Source organism: Bidens hawaiensis, unplaced genomic scaffold, assembly GCF_021521415.1.
Source record: "Bidens hawaiensis isolate Kalapana, Puna unplaced genomic scaffold, B.hawaiensis_p1.1 tig00049894_1, whole genome shotgun sequence".
NCBI lineage: Eukaryota > Viridiplantae > Streptophyta > Magnoliopsida > Asterales > Asteraceae > Bidens > Bidens hawaiensis.
The window spans coordinates 71836-79790 of NW_027498938.1; the positions used below are offsets into that span (position 1 = coordinate 71836).

The 7955-nt window shown below is 40.6% G+C and overlaps 1 pseudogene; it reads right to left on the bottom strand.

Moving 5' to 3' along the window:
- Window positions 1–6466: 6466 nt before the first annotated feature.
- LOC143598278 (ethylene-responsive transcription factor ERF016 pseudogene) lies at window positions 6467–6928 on the bottom strand (annotated as a pseudogene).
- Window positions 6929–7955: the final 1027 nt, after the last annotated feature.

The following is a 7955-nucleotide window of genomic DNA, read 5'->3' on the forward strand; positions in this document are numbered from 1 at the left end:
AACTTTTCAACGTGGTAGATAATAAGTTAAAGTTTTGCGTCCTCTTTCATGATTGTGCGGATAAGACCGTCACTTGCACTTAGTAGGATGGCTAAACTTTACCTATATCTGACCTGCGTGGAAGTTTTCCTCATCTTTTCCTTTGAAATTTTCTAAGTGTTTAGAATAAGTTAACCTTTGAACGTGGTAGATAATAGGTTGGAGTTTTGCTTCCTCGTTCGTGATTGTGCGGGTAAGACCGTCACTTGCACTTAGTAGGATGGCTAAACTTTACCTACATCTAACCTGCGTGGAGGTTTTCCTCATCCTTCTGTTAGAAATTTTCTAAAGTATTTTGAATAAGTTAACCGTTCGACGCGCGGTTGTCAATAGGTTCGGTTTCCTCTCATGATTTGTGCGGTTAGGACCGGCACTTTCATTTAGTGGGATGACCAAAGTTTACCTATGACTGACCTGCGTGAAGGTTTACCGTTTTTTGGGTTTATGCGGGTTTTGCCGCCTTCCCCACGCAACGACTTTCCACGTAATTATGCGGTGAGTACCGGCATCAGTGTTGAATAAATTAACCGTTCGACGCGCGGTTGTTAATAGGTTAGTGTTCAGTTTCCTCTATCATGATACGTGCGGATAGACCGGCACTTTCATTTAGTGGGATGACTGAACTTTACCTTTAACTGACCTGCGTGAAGGTTTGCCGTTTTTTGGGTTTATGCGGGTTTTGCCGCCTTCCCCACGTAACGACTTTCCACGTAATTATGCGGTGAAAACCGGCATATCCGTGTGGAAAGTTCATAAGTATAAATATAAAATCATCAGCGTCGATGTTCTAAGGAGAATCATTTCCATTAGAAGTGGCTCTGGGCCTTTTCTTTACAAATTTGGAATTGATCTACATGCAAACTGTGTAATTGAGCTCCCTTCCATGTTGTTGGGATGGGAGTGCCATCGAGCAGATATGCACCTGGTTCGGGATCTCGTTGTTTACGCATTATGTAGTCTCCGGCATTGAAGCTGCAATTTTATTCGTGTTTTCCCCAGCTGGGGTTCTACACGCATCAGCCTGCTCAGCGTTCGTTACGCCACGAGGTGTGCGAGCGTCCCATCTCTGACAAATGCTTCGACGATGTCCTTTACGTCTGTGCATTCTTCAGTGTTGTGGCCTTTTGTCCTGTGAAAGTCACAGTATTTGCTCCGATCAGCATTGTGACGATGTCGGATTATTGGAGCCTTTGGCCATGGGAGCTCCTCAGTGGCGAATATCTCGGTGACGCTTTTGGTGAGTGGCGTCCATCTGGAGTTCTGGTTCGACTGTACGTTATCCCTTCCGCCTAACCGATGTTGCAAGTCGGATGAGGTGTCAAAGTTTACCCTTGACTGCCAAATGCCTAGCTTCCGCTTTTTGTTTAGTCGGGCGGTAAGGACGTTGTCTTCTCTTGTTTTCTGGGTGTAGAGGTTTGTGCTCTGGGGGAGGTCTCTACCCAGTTGCTTCTCCGTTTCCGCAAAGCGTTTAGCTGCTGTCATGATGGCATCCCATGTGGATGGCATGCCATCTTTACCTGTTAAGGTGCGGATGAGCTCTGGGTCGTTCGCGCCCTAGATGAAAGCAGCGCGAACAAGATCTTCGCTAATATTACCCAGACTTAGCTTCTTTGAGTTGAAGCGAGTGATGAAGTCTGGCAAAGATTCATCTTCCTCTCGAATGCATTTGAGGATTGTCCATTGCTCTTCGGTATACTTTCTTTGTTGGCTGAAGTGTTGGCTAAATTTTTGCTGGAAGTCTTCCCAATCGTAGATGTGGTGGACCGGTAGATGATCGAACCACGCTCTAGCTGCCCCAACAAGCGTCATTTGGAACATGTAACACCACGTAGGTTCCGTCCAACTACTGACGGTTGCCCCCGCTATGAACCTGTTCAAATGATCGTCTGGATCAGATATACCATCGTAAGTGCCGATGTTGGACATCTGTTTGGCACTTTTCGGGACGATTGCTTCCGCAATGTCCCTTGCAAATTTGGACGTTCCTGCCTTTGCAGCAGTTGGTGTAAATGTTTTGGAGAAGTCACGTGGGTTTCCACCTGCGTTTTTTGGTTTGAAGGCTTCTCCAAAACGCCTTCTCTGTTGGGAGTCCGTTTCCTTACGCTTCCCTTTCGCCCTATGACGAGGGTTTGCGTCACTATCGGATTCCTCCGAATCATTGTCCCAGTACTCTCCGAATTCATCAGGCTGTTGGAGTGAACGTAAGCGTTCATCCAACACGGCTTGGAATTATTTTTGACGTGCTTCCGCCAACGCTTTAACTTCATCGAGTGTTTGGCGGGGGAGCCTCGTTCGTTGTCTCTCTAACTGGGTATCGGTGAATCCCAGTGAGCGATTATTTACTGCACTTGCCCCTGCTTGGGTAACTGGGGTAGTGTTCGTAAAATTTACTGCACTTGCCCCGGCTTGGGTAACCGGGGTAGTGTTCGTAAAAACTGTGTAGTCGCCGGTATTCCCCTCAGTAGCTGGGGTTGTGGTTACCGGAGTTTCTTTAACCATCTTTCCAGAAGTTTGAAAAAACTGAAAAGAAATGAAGTTCTAGCTTTTATGCACGGATGGCGCCAATGAAAAAACACTAAGTTACCCCGGGCAGATTACGGATAATCTGGGGGTTAAATAGATGTTTCCCACGAGGGGTTAGATCCGGCAAAGATGGTTCTTCCGATAACCTGCAAAACAGACACCGTGAGCTCGTCACTGAGAAGGGGGGGGGGTACCTTCTTGTGACCACCCTCCGGCGTGAGAATCAGACTAGATTGCTCTTGAATATAAGTGTATATTAAGAGATTGCTAGAGCAGATATCAGGTATAAGATATAAGATACAAGATAAGATGAGATGATCATACCATTTGGGGTATTTATAGCCGAAGGTAGGTTTCCAAGAGGGTATAGCCGGTTGAATAGTATTCCTGTTCTACCAACTGTGGCCTACGCACGTGCCATGCTGGCAGTTGGTGGGTAGGCAGCGGCTGACAGTGACCAGGCCTGCTGTGTACTATTCCTTTTCCACCAACTGCAGGCTATGCACGTGGTATGACAGGAGTTGGTGAGTAGGTAGCGGCTAATAGTGACATACAGTACAAGAGCATGCTGCTCGCCATACTGTTGTCAATGGGCTGTCGTATCTCTGGTCAGATCTTTTGCCCATACCTCGTCAGGTACAGTACAAAAGATCTTCCAGTATCGTACGGACTGGCTCATTTGGGCGGGAGTATTCCCCCTCCCGCCTTTGTGCTGGATTGTTCCCCGGCTTTGCTCATTCCTTCAGGTGACTACTGAATTATTGAGAGCTAAGTGCCTTGTGCGTGTAGCCTTGCTGCGCGGGTGGCCTTCCCTGATGGCTTGTATCCGCAGCTGCGGGAACAGGCGGAGTACACCATTGGGAGGCATTTCCTACGGGAACAGCTTGCGTACTGCGCGTAAGGACGTCACGTCTCTGAGCATAGTGGGTCCTGCGGATCCAGTTGGTTTCTGCGCAGACGTCTCTCTTCAAGGTGAGTCCTGTGGGTCCAACTGGGCTCTGCTGGGACCTACCTCTTCACCCACTGTTAGCTCAAAACTCAGTTCAAAAATCACTATAGGCAACAAACAAATGATTCCTAGATTATTATTCTAACAATTAGGTACATGGTGTGTATAAACAGGACTAATCGGGTTGGGTTAGCAGGCATATTACTTATCTCAAACTCGTCCCAAACCCGTGAAAAAGTTCAAAAGTAATCCCAAACCCGTTTCATACCCTAGCGGGACGGTAGTACCTGTCCCAAATGTTTCAGGTTTTAGGTTTTCTCATTGAGCTCGGGTTTCATTACCATCTTTGGGTGTTCACAGTTTGGTTTAAAACCACGAAAACACCCATTAGTTCATTTATTTTTGAAGCATTTGAGTTTAATTAAATTTAAATAGGTGAGAGCAAAGTGCAGTGGGCTCTTTTATAACTTAAATTTTATTATAATATACTCAACTACAATTAAAAGTTGAAAACATCATATGTTATTGTAGGTTTTGTTATTACATTTACGATTTTCATTTATTTAGTTTTTATAACAAGGTATCCTTCTTTTATTTATGTTGCTATGTAGGAAGTTATCATGAGTAAACAAGAAGTCATTGGAAACACCGGTAAGAAGGAACACTTCAAGTGGACAGAGATGATAGATGATGCATTCATTCAAGCGATGATAACACAAAAAGATAAGGGCTATAGGATAAATGGGACATTAACCTCACAAGCGTACACTAATATGATTGAGGAGCTAACTACAAAGCTTCAAATGAATATTACCAAAAATCATCTGAAGCATTGTTTGAAAACGTTGAAAGAGCATTTTTCTCAATGGTATGATATGTTTCAAGGAACATCATTAAGTGGTTTCTCATGAAATTCTGAGACTCAGCTAATTAAGGCGGAGGACGAAGTATGGGACAAATTAATAGCCATAAGCATTTTAAGCACTTTAGTTGTTTTCTTAAATAGTTACGTAATGAATTATAATACTATTATATTTATTTAGTTAAACAGTCAAAGCCTGATGAATGTTGAAGACAAAAAGAATGTCAAACCACAATAATTTGCTAGAACAATTTGGAATTGAAAGGGCATCCGGTGCACATGCTGAAACCGCTAAACAAAGAAATGCTCAATTGCAAAAGAATGACAATATTTAAGTAAAGACAATTGCTGAATTGGATGGCTTACTAGCATTCGAAGAAGTGACTTTGGAGAATAATTGCAATTTTGATGATGATATTCAAGTGTTAAATTCTCTGCTTTCTTCACTTGAGCCGTCTTCAAATGCAAAAAAATGTAAAAGTAAAAAAAGAAAACTCGAACAAGAAGATGAATCATTTAACTTGATGCTTGTGAATTGTCTTGACAATGTGGCTGATGCTATTTCAAAAGGAAATAAAATCTTGGTAGAAACAAACAAAATATTTGATCGAGCTTATCATCGCGAGTTTACTGTTGAGGAAATTTGTAAGGAATTAGAGCCATTAGGTTTGGAACCCCATGAAATACCGGACATACACTTTAATTTATTTGGCTAACAATCAAGCAAAAGCATGGACATTGTTTAGTTGTCCTCTTCAGATGCGCGTGGGTATATTGAAATGTATGATGAGGGATGGTAAGTAAGCGAGTTTAGGAAATGGTGGCATTCCTAGTAGTTTTAGGTTATGGATTTGATGTTTTTAGTGGTCATCATTAGATGCCCATGTATTTTTTTGTTAATTCAGGCAAAGATGACATTGTTAATAGTTGTTGGTTATATATTTTGATACTAATATTAGTTGTCATCTTTAGATTGTTATGTATTTTTTTTATTACTTAGGCAAAGATGAAATTGTTAGTAGTAGTTGGTTATAGATGTTGTAAACAATTATCATTTATCATTTGGTTATGATGAAATGATTACTTTTATACATATATTGATTCTTAGCTTTGTTATTTTGTTTGGGCTGTTGCAGTGCAGAAAATGAGAGAATAGAGACATTTTATTACAATCTGTTTGGGCTTATTGTATTTATGATATCGAAACACATGCTGCTTACTCTATGATTTTTATACATGAAGACATTGATTTATTGCATTTTTTGGTTTAGATTCAGATTTTCAATTTCAATTACTTCCACTATCCTACCAAGTCTTATCATTTTGAATGTTACTGTACCCAATAATTTGTATTCCCAATTGCGTGTTGTTGAATAGAGTGAGGTTTTTTTAAAAGATCATAGAAACAATAATGAAGAATGAAAAGCAATGTCACCTAAAGATATTCTAAGGATATAATGATAAAATTTTAACTTCTTTTTCTTAAAAAATGGGAAGTAATGTTCACTTTCCTATCCTATAAAAAATGAGAAGTAATGTTCACCTAAAGGTATAATAATAAAATTTTAACTTCATTTTCTTTTTCTTTTCCTTCCAAAAAAATGGAAGAAAACATAAGTTTTCTTTCCTTTCCTCCCTTTTCATTAAACCTAAAAACACAAATAGTATTAATTCTTAAACCTTTTCTTCTTAAGAATATCCTCCTAATTCTTTAGGGCCACACTTTATCACGGGGCTGATCCTCCGTTGTGGGTAAAACGGGAAAGCCATAATAATCTAACTCCCAACCAACTTTTTTGATAAATTTACGTTTTATTTACTCTATTATATAACATACTAAGGAATTAAGGATATTTATGCTACACGTATGCAAGAACGAAAATAATAAATAAACAAATAATTAAATCGATACTTATTTTTTACCCTCTTACGGTTTTACCACATTACTTATGCTATATTTAACCGAAGCCACCTCGAAAACTATTAATCTAATGTTTTAACATCTATCCTTCATCCTACTATCCATTCTACAAGTTCCATCTTCTCTCCTCTTCTCTTCTTCAATAGTTCAATATGCCCATAAACGTTCCCTCTCAACCACCACACCGCCACCACCCGCCGCCGCCCTCCTCTCCCGCTTGGAAATACGACGTCGTATTCCCAAAATCTCTTAGTAAATTACACTCTTGCCCCTCCCGATACTCCGTTCTCTGGTTACCATCTTGTGCCACCAAAGAACAATCCGCGGACAAGCAACGAGCATGTCGTGACGCCGCCACCTGGATTTGGGACGGAGAGAGGTCAGCTGTAGTGGGAATGTTCGGCGGATGGGTTGGGAAGTTAATTATTGCGGACGGACCACGTAGACAAAAGAGCGCGGCGTCATAAGCTCGAGCCGCCTCCTCAGCCGTGTCGTAAGATCCCAACCATATTCGGTCACGGCTGTTCGGTTGCCGAACCTCCGCGACCCACTTGCCCCATTTCCTCATTCTAACACCCTTGTAACCCCCTTCCTTTTTCTCCGTTCTACCACCACCTCCGCTAGGCTTCACCATTATTATATAACAATAATAATTAGTATTATTGTTGTTAATATTAATTACTAGCTAGCAAATCTGCACATCAATGATCAGCCTAGCTAGCCAGCTATATATCCATGTTTATATAGGATATATATACGTATATGTGATGGCAAGAGGCATGTTGTGATGTGGAATCAGAGAGCATATGACACGTAGAAGTTGAGTTGTTGTTCAATAAAGGACAAATGAAGGAAGTCAATTGAACCTTAGGGTTACACGGATGCATCAAGACACGTGTACGAAGAGTAGGATGGGTGTACGTGGAGAGGTGAGAACACGTGGACCGTATTTGCAACCACACGTGTTGAAAGGATATCCAGAACCGAATTTAGGGATCATTAAACGCGAAAATAACACTGAAAGTTTGTTATTGCTTAGGTTGTTATAAAAAAAATATCTTGTGTTTTTATTATAATTAAAAGTTTCATATCAATACATTTTAATTTTAATATAAAATAGTGAAAATTAATTTGTTATTATTAGCAAGTTTGTTTTTATAACTGTTTGCTATTATTTTTCTGTTTGTATTTGCTGATTTCTGATTATGAGACGTTATAAATATTTTTTTTGTTTTTTTTTGAAAGACCAACTAAATAACGCTGGATACTCCATACACGGCCTCCAATGGCTAAAGGTAGCCCGAGCCGGCCACGAGTCCAGACGGACAGAGTCCCTAGAGGTCCACCTATTGAGGGTTCCCCAGATAAAACCCGACCCCCACGCCCGCCAAACGGCACGACAGCGAGGAGTTGGTAAAACCGGGTGAGATCAGGACTCGAACCCTGGCAAGCCAGGGTTATCCCTCATATCTCCCATATAAGTATTTGTTGATTTACAATTTTTTTTGTTATTATTCGGTTTTTTTCTTATGTTATAAGTATTTGTTGTTACTATTTTCTTGTTGATTTTTGATTATGTTATAATTGTTGGATTTTTTCTTTATTATTATAAAATATTGTTCATATAGTTTGATATCATAGTTGATATTGCTTCATATGTC